This window comes from Phocoena phocoena, chromosome 13 (genome assembly GCF_963924675.1).
Source record: "Phocoena phocoena chromosome 13, mPhoPho1.1, whole genome shotgun sequence".
NCBI lineage: Eukaryota > Metazoa > Chordata > Mammalia > Artiodactyla > Phocoenidae > Phocoena > Phocoena phocoena.
In genome coordinates this window covers 23,861,789-23,876,780 of record NC_089231.1, presented here as the reverse complement: position 1 = coordinate 23,876,780, position 14,992 = coordinate 23,861,789, and the positions used below count along the sequence as shown (strand labels likewise).

The window sequence follows — 14,992 nt, the reverse complement described above, 5'->3', positions numbered from 1 at the left end:
CAAATATGGAAAGCAAGGCTGGCCTGGATTTGAAGGTATTGGTGTGGACTTCTATTTATGTTAAAACGCTTGGTACTTCCCTGGTGGTGCAGTGGTTAAGAATCCGCCTGCCAATGCAGGGGACACGGGCTCAAGCCCTGATCCGGGAAGATCCCACATGCCACAGAGCAACTAACTCCGTGTGCCACAACTACTGAGCCTGCGCTCTAGAGCCCGTGAGCCACAACTACTGAGCCCACGTGCCACAATTACTAAAGCCCGTGCACCTAGAGCCCGGGCTCCGCAACAAGAGAAGCCACAGCACTGAGAAGCCAGCGCACCGCAACAAAGAGTAGCCCCCGCTCGCCACAACTAGAGAAAGCCTGCACGCAGCAACAAAGACCCAATGCAGCCAAAAATTAATAAGTTAATTAAAAAAAAAAAACTAAGTGTACATGTGCGTATGGGATTGTGTGTGTATACACAATCATTTCCTAGCTCTGTCCCCCTTAAAGGACCTGGGGGCAGCAACACTCCTGAACAACCACTCAGTGCCCAGAAATTGGTTTTTAAGCACCACTCTCCACTAAAAGAACCAGACCTCCTTAGAGAAATGGCTGATTCTGGGCTTGGGCAGAGAAACACAAAATGAGTCTGGAACGTGTTGTGGTGAAAAGTGATGAGAATGTGTTAAGAGGACACAGAGGTCAGTTTAAAGAAGCACTCATGGACCTCATCTGGGACAACCTAAACACCAAAATGAATGACCACCATGTATTATAACCCACTGAACAAAATACATGCTCACAAGCACATACAGGTAAGTGAATACATGGACATGTATGGGGAGAAGAGAAAGCGCTTCCTTACAACAGAAGCCAACAAATAAATGGAGAAGGAATGAGGGTAATAACAAGTCATCATGTGGCAGCCTCAATATTAAAAATAAATTTAAGAGACATTGAGATGATAAGATTAGGAGATGAAAATGAGGTGAGAAAAAGAAATTTGTATCATCTCCAAGTATTTCCCACAAAATATTTATTACAAAAGGGAGAAAAAAGTAACTTCACGGAGGAGAAACCCAACCGACACGTTCTTCAAGAAGTGATCAAAAAAAAAAAAAAAGAAGTGATCAAAGTTACCACCACCAGAAACAGGACAAATCAGACAAAATGTGCCACCCAAGAGGCTGCAGTGGTCATCACAGTATCTGGCCCAAAATACCTACCCCAAATGGAGGGCCTTTCTAACAGTGACATGAAGCCAAGGCAAGACTGAGCAAACATTCTAGACTGAAGGTAACCACTGATAGAGTGACAAGGCAGCAGGTATAACATGTAATCCTGGATTGAACCCTTTACTTTACTATAGAAGACATTACTGGGTCACCTGGTGAAACTTGAAACCCAAGGCATACAGGAATTCCCTGGATTATTCTCGTAACTTTTCTGTAAGTTTGAAATGGTTTCAAAATGAAGTTTTATATATATATATATATATATAATTTTTTTTTTTAAACAGATAAAGGCAGCTTTTGCTTGTCACCCTTCCACCTTCTTCCTGCCTGGAATGCAGGCATGCTGACATGAGGGTGAAGTCTCAAGATAAGTAAAGAGAGCAGAACAGTAAAACAGGCAGAACTGCCACATCAGCCCCGGGCTACCCACCTCAACACTTCTTGTTATACACGGTGGAAAATAAACCCCATGATGGTCCAAGTCACGATAGCAGGGTTTTCTGTCACTCACAACCAAAGCAGTCATAACTAACATATTGAATAGGCAGAGGACTACTACTCCATTCCTATTTTCCCACTATCACTAATTGAAAAACCTACCAAAACATAACAGAAAAGCAGTGATTTGCTCCAGGGACAAGGCAGCAGAGAAGCTGTGTGTTTTGGGCAGCCACGGGCACTAAGGAAAGCCTGGCCAGAATCAACAGCAGGTCCATCTCCACCTAAAGTCCTGTGAGTTTCCATTGACAAAGGAATGGATAAAGAAGATGTGGTACATATATAATGGAATATTACTCAGCCATTAAAAAGAATGAAATAATGCCATCTGCAGCAACATGGACGGACCTAGAGATTATCATACTAAGTGAAGCAAGTCAGACAGAGAAAGAGAAATATGGTATGATATGGCTTATATGCAGAATCTAAAAAAAAATGATACAAATGGACTTATTTACAAAACAGAAGCAGACTCACAGACTTGGAGAACGAGCTTATGGTCACCAGGGGGAAGGATGGGGGGTGAGGGATAGTTAGGGAATTTGGGATTGACATGTACACACTACTATATTTAAGATAAATAACTAACAAGGACCTACTGTATAGCACAGGGAACTCTGCTCGATATTATGTAACAACCTAAGTGGGAAAAGAATTTGAAAAAGAAGAGATATACATATAACTGAATCACTTTCCTGTACACTTGAAACTAACACAACATTATTAATCAATTATACTACAATATAAAATAAAAAGTTTAAAAAAGAATTTTAAAATAAAGTCCAGTGAGCTCCCACGCTCAGCACGAGGAAGAGTGAGGTTAGAGGCAGGACTCTGACGGACAGGCAATGAAAGAGGGACAGGAGACGTCTTCAAAGGCATTTTCTCAGAGAAACAGCTCTGTGCACCATCTGTGTACCACAGCAGCACCTGCTTTGGATACAGGATGAGTTAAATAGGCTTTCAGTGCTTGCTTTTCAACTGGATCACCACTTAGAACACTGTCTCTGTGAGAAAGATCCTAAACGCTGAATGATACGGGCTGAATATTTACATCCCCTCCAAATTCATATGTTGAAATCCTAACCCTCCCAAGTGATGGTACAAGGAAGTAGGGCCTTTGGGAGGTAATTAAGTCATGAGGATGGAGGCTTATGAATGAGATTAGTACCTTAGAAGAGACACCTCACAGAGTTTTCTCACCTCCTTTCTGCCATGTGAGGATAAAAGGAGAAGACAGCCATCTGCAACCTAGAAGGGGGCCCTCAACAGAACCTGAGCATGCTGGTACCCCGATCTTGGACTTCTAGCCTCCAGGACTGAAAGAAATGTTTCTGTTGTTTATAAGCCACCCTGCCTATGGTACTCTGTCATGGCAGCCTGAACAGACTGACACTGTACTTAAAGTAACTTTCAGAATCTAACCTGGCAATAAACTGGGGACGTCTGTAGACACCTATTTCATTTATAATTCAACTTTATTTCCTAGCCATCAATTTGTATTACATTTTTCTAATCACAACTCACTTTTCTTGTCATAATGCCTCCTATTGGTCTAGTACTCCTTCCTTACTCTTTAAAGTTCCCTTCATACCACGATTTTAATTTCATTCTTGCTCTCAACAGTAGTGTGAGGAAAACCCAATTGCCTCCATTTAACACATAAGAAGACAAAGTTGAGGGAGATGAAGCCACTGGCCCAAGTCCTCACAGCAAGGAAATGGCATAAACGTTAACAAGAATTCTGAGCCCTGACTGCCAATCCGGTGTTCTTTCACCTAAACCACACAGTATGTCATTAACAGCACTGTCAGTTTTTAATATTTCCTGTCTTGCTTTAAGATTATACTACAAAAGGCTTGAGCGGGAGGGAGGCGCAAGAGGGAGGGGATACGGGGATATGTGTATACGTATCACTGATTCACTTTGTTATGCAGCAGAAACTGACACTGTAAAGCAATTATACACCAATAAAGATGTTTGAAAAAAAGATTACATTATAAAAGGCTAGAACACGAGGTCAGAAAAGAGTAAGCAGGAAGAAACGCACACATTTTACCTAATGGAAGAGTCTGCAGGAAATTCAGCACTCCTCCATCATCCTCTTCTTACTCCTGTTTCAGAAGTGAAGAGGTACAAAAATACTGCACCCCTAGTGGACCGCACCTGCCTCCCTGAGACTCTCCTGGCAGCCAGTCCCCCCTCAGTTAGAATGTTCCAGGCCCTTCAAAACTCTACAGAAACACCAGAATCTCAAATGCTTGGCTGCTCATCTCCATGCAGCCCTGCTCTTCAAATGAGCAAGTACCAAGTGCCTGTTACATATAACACGGTGTCAGGCCCTTGGCGTGGTCTCTGTCCTCCTGGATAAGTTAAGGAGATGAGGCAAATATGTAAAAAGTTAAGCAGCCACCCAAAAAACAAACAACAGTGCAGACCAATGACAGGAGCGGAGGCATGAGAGGAAGATATGAGCAAGTGCCAAGACCAAGTAACGGATGGAGAGCGCTTACGGACGGACAGCGCTTACGGACGGGGAGCACTTACAGACGGGGAGCGCTTACGGACGGGGAGCGCTTACGGACGGAGAGCGCTTACGGATGGAGAGCGCTTACGGACGGACAGCGCTTACGGACGGGGAGCGCTTACGGACGGGGAGCGCTTACGGAGGGACAGCGCTTACGGACGGGGAGCGCTTACGGACGGGGAGCGCTTACGGACGGACAGCGCTTACGGACGGGGAGCGCTTACGGACGGGGAGCGCTTACGGACAGGGAGCGCTTACGGACAGGGAGCGCTTACGGACGGACAGCGCTTACGGACGGGGAGCGCTTACGGACGGGGAGCGCTTACGGACGGACAGCGCTTACGGACGGGGAGCGCTTACGGACGGGGAGCGCTTACGGACGGGGAGCGCTTACGGACGGAGAGCGCTTACGGACGGACAGCGCTTACGGACGGGGAGCGCTTACGGACGGAGAGCGCTTACGGACGGACAGCGCTTACGGACGGAGAGCGCTTACGGATGGAGAGCGCTTACGGACGGACAGTGCTTACGGACGGGGAGCGCTTACGGACGGGGAGCGCTTACGGACAGAGAGCGCTTACGGACGGGGAGCGCTTACGGACGGGGAGCGCTTACGGACGGGGAGCGCTTACGGACGGAGAGCGCTTACAGACGGACAGCGCTTACGGACGGACAGTGCTTACGGATGGACAGCGCTTACAGTAACTGCTTCAGATTACAGAGAATAGATGTCCTTTAGGCTGAAGTAGACAGGGTTTATGGAAAAAGCTAAAGTTTGAACTTGGTCTTGGAAGAATGAGCTTAGAGAGGGAAAGCATATTCCAGGTAGATACAGCACGGACGCAGAAAAGCTCAAGGTATGTTCAGAAGGCGCTGAGTGGATTGATCCTGCCAGTGGGAAAGAGTGGACCACACAAGGCAATGATCAACTGATAGTACATCAGTCATGATGCTCTGGCTACGAGAGGCTTCAAACCGGCTTAAACAGAAAGACGCTTCTATCTCTCATGACAAGAAGTCTAGAATTCTCGTGGGTTCTAGTGTTTTTTCAGCCCAAGGCACATGGCTGCGTGGGGGAAGGGTTGTGTTAAGACCAAACTTCTGTCAATAAGTCACAATGCGGGTGTGGATGATCCTACATGGGTAACCAGCCGTCACAAACGGTCACCGTGCAGCGAGTGCCGAGCGCGGACCCACGCATTTCACCTTCGAAGCAAACCTGAGAGAGAAGATTACAGGGGAAGAACCAGAAGAGGCTCCTCATCTAACAACCAAATCCAAAACTAGATTTGGAAACGCAGCAATAGATCCTCCTCCTTGTGCCTATTTACCAAAAAATACACGTGGGTTCTAAAGGGGATCTAACCAGGATGGCTGCTCAAATCTGTTCAGTCAGCAAAGACCTTCATTGTAACGACCACTGGGGGCCTGTGTTCATTAAAGCAAAACTGCACTAGGACATTCCAACATGTTAGTGTGAGGGAATGAACGAATGAAGGCAAAGAGATTGGCCCAGAAGAGAAAGCACACTGATACCCAGGCCTAGGGAGCTGGAATTCCCAATATATTCCTATACAGGGGGTCCTAGCACAGTGAGCTTTGGCCAGGCTCAGTACCCAAGCAGGACTCTCCTACTCAGTCATAGGGTCCATCTCCCTCATTCTAATCCTGAAAGATCTGTAACACAGGTTAGGGGAGTTGGCCAATTGCAGCATTACTTTATAAAGTCCATCTTTAATGTAATGTCATTTTATTTGTTTAAAAAATGTTTCTCAAGCACATTCTACGTGCTACACATGTTCTAGGCCCTGGTGATTCAGCAATGAGCAAGCAACTGCTGCTCTCATGGACCAGAATCTCGGTAAGGAAGACAAGCCAACAAAAGAGCCAGGTATTGAAAAGCACAAAGAGAAAAATAAAACAGGGTAATGGGTTGAGTGGGTGACAGAGAAGGAGTCTGAGGACCTGACTCAGCAGGTGAGCAGGTGCGTGATGAGAAGCCACCAGCGCAGAGACCTGGGAGAGAACATCAATGGACAAGGACCAGGGCAAAGGCACCGAGGTGGCAAGAAGCCTGCAGTGTTCAGTGAGCAAACAAGGAGGAGGTCAGCAGGGATGGAACCAGCCAGTGAGGAAGACGGAACACTAATGCATCAGGACAAGCAGGAACCAGATTATGGATAGTGCCCTGTAGGCAGACCTAGCAGGGGGTTGGATTCTCTTCCAAACACAAAGAGAAACAGCTGGATGGTTTCGAGCAAAGGAGTGACAGAATCCAAGTGACATTTTACAAAAATGACCTGACTACTGTGTGGAGAACAGACTGGAAGGAGAGAGAGGAAAAAGCAGGGGAGCCGGTTAGGAGACTGTTGCCACTACCCAGGCCAGAGACCTGGGGGCTGCACAGGTCGGTAGTGAGGGGGTGAAAAGTGAGGCTCCAGGCTCTGTTTGGAAGTTGAGTCAACAGGACCTGCAGACAGACTGGGTATTGAGGGGAAGATGCCTGGATCTGGGGCCTAAGGATTAAACCGTGGAGGATTAATTGGATCACGCCACCTACTGGAACACCGGAGAGCATGGGGAGAACAAGGAATAGCAACAAACAACTTTGCTCCTAAGGGTCTTTCATTCTGAGACAGTCACTTTTGGAAATTCATACTTCCAGGTTGAACAATTTCACTCTCTGAGTGGGTCAGGAAAGAAATCTGGAAGAGGCAGCATCGTTATTTTTTAAACATACAGATTGGGACTCAGAGATTGACACTTTCACAGAATCTTAGAGAGGGAAGAAGCGCAAGAGATCTGGTCCTACTCCCTTCATGCAGCAAGTGAGGAGACCGAGGTCCAGAGGTACGTGACACTGTCTCACTCGGGCGGGTCATCGAAGTGCCACTATTTAGCGGCAGTTAGTGTCACGTAAGACATCACTCCAAGCGGAGAGTCCCGTGCTCTCTCCATCACACGCTGGTCTCTGTGCCTCTCACCATAGATATTTCTCTCAGTTGCTCATACAAATGCCTCACACAGGGTGCTAGTGATCTGCCTGATGCAGACACGCTGCGACACCAGAAGACATCTGACCTCAGACAGCAGGCCCTTTTCCTAGAAGAACACGCCTCGTGCCAGGGCTCCTGTCAAGTGGCGAGCAGAGTGACGGCCGGAGGAGTCAGAAGGCAGCCAGCCACGCCAGACACGCCACAGCAGCACGTCTCTGATCTGTCACTAGGAGGAGCTAAATCAGCAGCTTCCAGAGCATTACAAGAAACTGACATCTGAAAAAGGCAAACCAGGTCCCAGCCAGCCTCTCAGGGGATTTGACCCCGCTTTGCTACAAGCTGCCTTTCTTCTAGGACTGACCAGAGCAATATTCTCTGCGAAGGGGTCCACAGAGCACCAGCCCAGCCCATGGCAGAGCCCACGCTGTGCCTACCTACCTCGACTTTCACACTCCCCCCTCCACCTTGATCGCCCTTCGTCTGATCTCCTTCGTTCATTCTCACGGCCTTCCTGTATGCATCCAAACCTGCAACCTACACACAGCTTCTTCCTAAAAGAAAGGTAACAGGTGGTCCTCCTACACTGTGTTTCTACCTCCCACCAGTGAATCACCACCACCAAAACATGGAACTAAAGCACGTCTTAAACTATTTTGTACTGAATCAATTAAAGCTTTGTAATTCTCATTCTTAGAATAAATTCAAGTGAGTTGGAAACTTATTTCTCTAAGAGAAACAAAAATCAGAAAACAAATTTCTTTAGGTTTCCTTTTATAGATGAGTGGAATCGCATGTGGTTTACTCCTTCCTTCCTTTTACTGTTCATTTGTAATTATCCCTTCTCACCTTAGTTTTATATTTTCCCTTCCCAAGAAGCAGCCATTGCTAGCCACCTTTCAAGGTGGGCAAGAAGTTACGGGCGTGTGGGTCAAATTCCCACTCCAAGGCACCCCCCGGGGCATCCTTTGCTGGACGGTGCCCAGCCTGCTAAGATACCTGCAGAGATGAAGCCCTCACTTCCACACAAGGCAGCCCACTCCACCACTGGGGGCCACGCGCTTCTGGACCCCGAGCTCAACTCGCCTTCCTGCACATACCCACTGAGACCACTATGACCCTCAGATGAACTCAGAGAGGAAACACATGAATTCCACATGACAGCCCTATACATTCCAGGATTATATCTCCTTTCTTCTGGCCTCTATGCCTGGGGCCCCCAAGCCGTTCTTCATGTGCCATAGTTTCCAGGCACTTTTCTCTTCTAGGCAGCTACCTCTAGCTCTATTTTTAGAGATCCCTTAAAAATATGTCACCAACATCAGAACGTTAGGGGAGTCACATCTTGGGGGGTGGTGATGAGGAAGCTTGATTCTAAAGTCAATAATAAAGCAAAAATCATGCAGTACCAAAATCACCTTTGAAAATCTCTCACACTGTCCATCACAGTGAGACGCTTCAAGAGGCTCACTTCGCTTCAGAGCCTCTCACTTCGAGAGGCTCGAGCTGCCTCAGGAAACAGATTCCCTCCTTCCATCTCACCCTCGCCCCAATGCACATCCTCACTAAGCAGGGTGATGACTCACGCAACTGATTTTTTTTTTGTTTTCCAGTTGGTTGGTTTCTTGGCAGTTGTTTGCCTTTGCCCACACAAATGCCGAATACCTGATATTTCGGTGTATCCATGAGCCAGATTTACCCAGGCTCTAGGATTGCGCCACCATTACTCAGTCCTCTTCAAAGGACATCTGTTTTCTCACATCTGCAAATTCATCCTCCCCTCCACAATTCAGGCTGATACTTCATGATGGCCAACCAAGAGCCACCACCGGCACAGTTCACACAAAGTTCACACAGAACTTTGCAAAACTTCCATTTTGAACACTCACTATTGTAAATCATCGTCTTGATAAGAGGTTGTAAAGAGGTTAATGAGATAGCAATCTCACTACAGTACGCAAAATCCATAGCCTTTTCTAAAGCCTGCAACAATTTAAGAAACTACAATTTTTTGCCTAGAAGACAATTGTGCACTCTTATGATCATCGTTTATCATCCCAGGTGAAAAAGTTATTGGCACAGGTTTCTTGCCTGTATTTCTGGTTATGTTTGAATCACCTTAAGTCAAGTTAGCGCACCAGCACCAGACAAGCCATAGTTAACACTTATTTGTTAAGATTAAAAGTACTATTTTATAAGGGAGATGATGAACACCAAGCTTTGAGAAAACTTCATATGATGCCCACTTAAAACAATGGGGAAAGAGTAAAACTAAAACAGTTACATAAATCAAGACAATCCAAGTTTTATGGATACAAGTTGATGCTAAATTAACTTTGTTCTCAGGAATAAGCTGCAGAGGTTCAGCTCAGCGTTAGAGGCAGCTCTGAAAAGATTCATGCAAATACTCTTCCATACTTTGGGTAACACTGTATCTTTATGCTCTAAAAAGAAGAGTACAATAAACATACCCTTATAACAGCTTATAAACATTTTGTTTGTTTGGATTTTATATACTCTCATCTTCACCTTCCTCCTCAAATGGCATGGTAATTTATGGGAAGCATTCTTTGACATCACTATTTGATGTTTTCTCCATCTTAAAAGGCTACACAAACCAAACTTCAGCCCTATCCTTTCCCATCCAGTCAGCTGGTTGGATGTCCCCTACATCCAACCAGCTGTTCTACCTGCAGACTTGAGCCCCTGAGGCTGGAGGGAGGAAAAGCAGTCTTCCAAGTGGACAAATGGGGCCCCCATTCCATGAGCTCTGAGAAGACAGAGCTCAGAGAAGGAACAGCTCTGGAGGCTGGACGCCCCCAGGTGATGCGATTCTGAGCTTCATCACTACCCAATGAAGTGTGGTTCTGGGGCAGGGGACGGCTATGCCCTTCCCCCACGCTAAGAGGCAGGAGACAGAAGGGCCGGTTGAGGGACTGACAGGAGGGAAGAGGTGAGACTTCCTCCTAAACCGCTGTCTTAAGAGCTGCCATGACAGCCCAAGAACCTCAACAACTTCCTACTACAAGGTGGTCACGTCCTACCACTCTTGTCCTCTCGGTAAGACACTTCCTTCATTCACTACTCCTGGATGGCGCTTATTACATGGAATGTAATTGTAAGTTAATGAGGACCATGCGCCTCTTACATCCAGCGCTGTGCCTGACATCAAGAAGAGTCTCAAATACTTGTATCGGTTACGTAACACTGCCCAACCAACTGAGACCAAGAACGGAAGACATTGCAGCTGTGGGTGAGGGCAATTCTGGCCACCATGATAAGCTGAAAATGGACATCTCCGCAAAATAAAGCTTCAGACTCAGAGTTCACAGCCCAGACTGCCACAGAGTAGCATCAGTGCTACTTCCCACTTGTGTAACGCTGTTAAACCAGAAAGTGTATGACTGAAAACGATCAAACTTCCCATCTCAGTGCCATGAACTCAAATTCTAACCATTGTTTACCACAGCGAATAACTGAAGAATTATAATTTCTTAAGGTGCCCTGTAAATTCACAGGAAAAACCGGAGATGCACAAACATAGCTCATCAGGAAACTGCAACCACTGACCCACCCTGGCAAAGCACAAGAAACGTTAAGGCGAGATTTCAAATTCCAGCATTAAGCCAAGAGTTGACTTACTGAGTGAGATAAAGTGGAAAACAATTATAGCCTAACTAATTATTTGGCTGGCACTTAGCTACATCGTTTTAGATATAGGCTACAGTTCCAGGGCTGCTGGAGTTATTTATAGCCCTGGACACATTATTCTGTGGCCAGCATTTAAGGCAGTTTCTGATTTCTGCGATGGTTCACATTGCGACTTGAGCACAGTTCATACTGATACCCTTAGCGTCTGCCCCATTCAGTAAGGGCTCTCTACATGGCTGAGTGTTGTGTAACCCTAGCAGCCTGGCAGTGGTTTCATACTGCCGGTCAGATTTCAGGGATATTAATGCAGTGGGCAATCCCTAGAGCTTTTATTAAGGATGCATTACAGAAGGTTAAGGAATGTGAGGCAAGGGAGGAGGGAGAAAGTAGAGGAAGCACTTGGAGAAAAAGAAGATGTAGAATACTTTTAGCAGAGGAGACACACAAAACCCAAAAAGGAAAAAAAAAAGTCTATTATTGGACTATTGTAACAGCTGTTTTAACATCTATGTTAACAGATGTTAAAGCCCATATCCCAGTGTTGTTTTTAGGGTCTAATAGCAGGTCAGATGTGGAAACCACCACCAGAAACCAAGGCAGGGATTGACAATAGTCAAAAACCAGATTAGAAACTCAAGCAGAAGGATCCAAGTACCACAAATAGCCATGACCTAGCAAAAAACGAAACCAATCCCAGGCTCAATTCTCAAAATCCTACTCTACGGGGATGAGAAGCAGCATTTACATTTTTGCTAGTTCTCTGGGTCATTCCGATGCACCTGTAAGTGGGAAAACCATAGCTCTAGTGCCTGTAACATCCACAGCCTCTTCTGAGGGAGACACATGGTTCTCAGTGATGATCCATCTTCAGAAGCTCCTTGGACCAGGCGTACCTGCCTAGGAACAGCCAATCAAGAGTCTGCTTTCTACAAAAGCTTTAAAGCTTTTGCCATTAGTGACACGGAAATAACAGCAGATAGTACAGCCAATCTAAACCGGAACTGGAGATTCAGAAAGGGGTGTTTAATCCAAGGCAGTGGTAAGAAGACAGGGAAAAGGGCAGAGCCAAGAGTAACTGAGTCACATTAATGGCACTGGCGTGGAAGGAAATGCATCCCTGCTGCTGACACGATAACCTGGTCCCTAAAGTCTCAGAAAGGGTGAGCATCTTTCTGGTATCCTAATACTGTGCTGATCTCTTAGGCCAGGCTGCTCAGATCAGCTAAGCCTGGTTCCTAAGGGAGCATCCTTAGAGTAGAGCCTACATCTTGAAGTGCCCTTGCAACCAAAATAGCCTAGTACGCCAAGTGCCAGGAAGAGCAAAAGACAGATACAGGCATCCTGTTAGTGGTGTCAAGGTGGGATGCTCCTCCAGGTACAATCGGGGGCATCCACAATTTTAAGCTATAGAACAGTTAGGTCTGGAGTGCTAGGGTTGAAGATTTGAGATGATAGGTGGTCCACAAAGCCAGGACTTTAAGACTCCTTTTGTTCCTTCCTGCCCCACACCTGAAAGAGGAAACGCATGTGCACAGCCCTAGAGCTTCTCCACCAATGCTGGTGCTCTGCTAAATGAGAGGACCCAATCCAAGGCGGGCCGCCCCACACGCAGGAGTTGGAACCAGTGAATCAGCACCCACAGCAACCTTCGCGGCCCCTCAGGCTCTCACCCCACACTGTCCTGCACTGGACTGCGGCTTCCCAAGGACAAGACCTTCTCCTAGCAACAGGATTAGCACCAACTAAAACAGTTCACGTGTTCTCATTTTATCTCATCAACAAGCCTCTGAGGGCTGTACTAGCTTCTTACCCGTTTCAAAGACAAATGAAGCCTAGAAGTTGAGCAACTGTCTAAGGTCACACAGCTGGTCAACGCCGGGGCGGGGTGGGCGGGGTACGAGGGTGACACAGACAGGACACCAATACTCAAAACCCAGATCTATCGAGTCTAAAGGCTATACTCTTGACCACCGTATTTTCCCTGCCCTTTTTTCTCCAGAGTGTTTTTAATTGTGGTATAATACACATAGTTTACTACCCTCACCATTTTTAAACATACAGCTCGGTGGCATCAAGCAATTCACATTGTCGTGCAGCCATCACCACCAGACGTCTCCAAAACTTCTCATCTTGCAAAGCTGAAAATTCCGCATCCATTTAAACAACTCTCTACTCTCCCCTCCCTCCCACAACCACCATTCTGCTTTGTCTCTATGAATTTGACTCCTGTAGATACCTTTGTAAGTGGAATTACACAGTATCTGTCACGTTATAACCGGCTTACTTCACTTAGCATAATGTCCTCAAGGTTCATCAATGTTTAGCATGTGTCAGAATGTCCTTCTTTCCTTTGTTTTTTGTTTGTTTTTCATTGAAGGTCCCTTACTAGTCCTGCTTCCATGAGTGGCCACGACCGGGGAAAAAGGGAAGGGGAACCAGGCGGCACGGGGAGGGGTCATCTCTACAACACTGCATTTATATACAGAACTAAACACACAAGGACAGAGTCAATACTGCTATTAGAAGTTGGCAGCATGGGAAAGGGAAGGAACAGATGGGGAACTGGAGTGTTAAAAAAATACAGTTCTTCGGGTTTCCCTGGTGGCGCAGTGGTTGAGAGTCCGCCTGCTGATGCAGAGGACACGGGTTCGTGCCCCAGTCCGGGAGGATCCCACGTGCCACAGAGTGGCTGGGCCCATGAGCCATGGCCTCTGAGCCTGCACGTCCGGGGCCTGTGCTCCGCAACAGAGAAGGCCACAACAGTGAGAGGCCCGCGTACCGCAAAAAAAAAAAAAGCAGTTTGGGGAGGCCAGAACCTTCAGAGACGGAGGGAGGAGGATGGTCCAGGAGGTGGGGAGGCTGTTTGGCAACTTGAGTGAAGGGATTGCCCGCCCCCTGCTGGGACCCCTCCAGCCCCTCTGGTCTGGCAGGAAGGGGGCAGCCTGCAACCCCCGTGGGCAGGTCTGGGGTTTGCCCTCCAGAGAGATGAAAACGCTGGCCCCCAGCTTCTCTGCCAGGGTGCAGTGGTCCTTGACCTCCTCGTAGCAGTTTGCTTCTAATTCATGCTTGATCCCCATCAGCTTCTCCTCGATGGCATCCTTGGAGCTGGCATAGATCATTTTGCTCTTCAGGGGTGCAGACTCAGGGGCCCAGGCCTCCTCCTTGCTCTCCTTGGTCTCACAGGCTGCATCACAGAGGGCGTAATGGCAGTCCTTGTGTGGCAGCACCTTGACAAGGATGGCATAGGGGTCGTCTGCAGTCTGGCCCACATCACCTACCAGCATCTCCTCACCCTCCTCCAGGATGAGGTCCTTCGTGTCCTCGCTCAGGCAGAAGAGCACCGCCTTCTTGCGCTTCTTCACATCCTCTGGCGAAGACGACTTACTCACCTTCATGTCATTGAACACTGTGATGACACCAGAGACAGCCACACTGGAGACCACATTTCTATAAGTGAAAGGGAGATAGCGAGGAGAGCCAGAAAAGACAGGAGTCACTGCAGCCAGTGCCAGGATCCGACCGAACCAACGTCCTTCCTTTCTAAGGCTGAATAATATTCCTTTGTATGGATGTACCCCATTTCGTTTATCCACCCATTCAAGATGGACACTGGGTTGCTTCCTCCTTTTGGCAATTGCAAATAATACTGCTCTGCCTTCCTTTCTTATCCTGCCTGACGCATAGCAGGGGTAGGAAGGTGCAAAGAGCATCCTTCGGGACTTCCCTGGTGGCGCAGTGGTTAAGAATCTGTGGGCCAGTGCAGGGGACACGGGTTTGAGCCCTGGTCCGGGAAGACCCCACATGCCGTGGAGCAACTAAGCCCGTGCGCCACAACTACTGAAGCCTGCGTGCCTAGAGCCCATGCTCCGCAACAAGAGAAGCTACTGCAATGAGAAGCCCACACGCTGCAACGAAGAACAGTCCCCACTCACCACAACTAGAGAAAGCCCACGTGCAGCAACAAAGACCTAACGCAGGCAAAATTTTTTAATTTTTTTAAAAAGATCATCCTTCCATCTACTCTCAAAAGAGCATTTTAGGAAATTAGGTGGAATGGGCTTTCCATGTGATTCTTAAATCAGTAAGTATTTATTAATGTTATTA

At 47.2% G+C, this 14,992-nt stretch overlaps 1 pseudogene; it reads right to left on the bottom strand.

The window, feature by feature from the left end:
• Window positions 1-5,379: 5,379 nt before the first annotated feature.
• Window positions 5,380-14,325, bottom strand: LOC136132507 (cofilin-1 pseudogene; annotated as a pseudogene).
• Between the last annotated feature and the right edge of the window lie 667 nt (window positions 14,326-14,992).